At 37.4% G+C, this 1,605-nt stretch overlaps 1 protein-coding gene across 2 annotated transcripts in view; it reads left to right on the top strand.

Moving 5' to 3' along the window:
* Window positions 1-1,605, top strand: part of ift172 (intraflagellar transport 172) — a 49,848-nt gene that overhangs the window by 17,583 nt on the left and 30,660 nt on the right. The window lies entirely within an intron of this gene.

Below are 1,605 nucleotides of genomic sequence, written 5' to 3'. Positions count from 1 at the left end.
CACACACACACACACACACACAGACACACACAGCAGATGACTGTGTCCCTGCTCGACCTCCCTCTCAAACTTCATTAATCATCAAAGACAGTTTTTCCCCCAACATAAGCATTTTCTGTCTCTCTCACCATCTTTATTTCTCACGGTTTTGAGAAACTTTTCATATTTGAATTCTCTCTCATTAATAATGCATATGCTGTTCGTTAGGCATCGTCTTGATTTGCATAAATCATGAAATCGGGGAAAGAAACGTTTTTGTCTGGAGTGGGTAATGTTAATGAGGGAGGGAAGTGAAAAAGAGTCAGACAGAAGGAGTTTTTTTTAAGTTTCTTTCTTTCATGACTTGTTAATTAATCTGATGCAAATGTTCAGAGAGAGTTGGTAATAAAGTGGCCGAATGCTAAGATGTGCCTTTTCATTTCTCAGACTGCAGCGTATCTAAAGGCTAATTAGACAAAAGCTCTAATTTATCTCCGTTCATTAAGTGAACAGAGAGCTTTCAGAGCTGTGACCGGCCAGTATTACTGTACCTTCTACCTTCAGTCCAATGAATGTCTCAGTGTTTCTTCTTTCTCTCTGTGTCTCCCTCTATTGATTACTTGCTTGCGTTTTTTCTTTCCCTTTTCTTTTTCTAGGTGTTTTGCTGCATTGGGGGACGTCTCAACTGTGCGTTTCCTTCACCAAACAAACCAGATTGCAGACAAAGTTTCACAGGAAATGGTGCGTTTCATATCAGCACAGATACAAGAAACAACAGTATCTCCCCGCTGACCACATATATAACAGAAAAAACAGTTCTGAGGGTGGTACTAATACTTTTGGATCAAGTGATTAATTTATGCTGATATTAAGTAGCTGTGAATGTAGACATTTTGATGCAGCAAACCCTGAATAATTCATTATTTGCTTTAAAGTTGTGTGCCTCTCATGGTGGCAATGAAGAATTTAAAACACTGAAAACCAAAACTCTCCACTGGAATAGATTATTAATTTATTTTTATTTATATTGCTTTACAATTTACAGAAGGAAATTAGAATGAATACCCAACTCTGATCATGAAACATTTGACATAAAATGCACCGTTGCAATTCTTGTAATATCTTAACTAATGACGTTTTGTCAGCACAGTACAAACTGAGTGATCACTGGAGTGTGTGTGTTTGTGTGTGTTTCACTGTGTGTGTGTCTCTTTTGACCAGGGAGGTGATGGAACAGCGTTTTTCCAAGTCCAAGCCCATGTGGCCATGCTGGATAAGAACTTTAAACTGGCTGAGATGCATTACATGGAGCAGGTTGATGACACAACCCTTTTTGTCTCATACAACCAAACCTTGTGTACATACTTGCAAAAGCTGTGGGGGGGGAAAAAACATTGATGAAGATAAAAGCAATGAACATTTTGGGGGGAAGGTTTGTATGTTTTATTTGAAATGAATTTAGAAGTCATTATCCATAATTATATATTGTAAATTAATGATCTTCTGTCTATCTGCGTATCTGTGTTGGTAACAAACAAGATCCCAAAATAATTACCCTGACAAATTCATTGTAGTTGGTCAGATATTTTTTTGTTTAGTTTTTTAGCTATGAAATGGGAGCACACA

The sequence above is a fragment of the Micropterus dolomieu genome, linkage group LG10 (genome assembly GCF_021292245.1).
Source record: "Micropterus dolomieu isolate WLL.071019.BEF.003 ecotype Adirondacks linkage group LG10, ASM2129224v1, whole genome shotgun sequence".
Taxonomy (NCBI): domain Eukaryota; kingdom Metazoa; phylum Chordata; class Actinopteri; order Centrarchiformes; family Centrarchidae; genus Micropterus; species Micropterus dolomieu.
The sequence above is the reverse complement of the archived record's forward strand: the minus strand, read 5'-3'. Positions and strand labels throughout refer to the sequence as shown.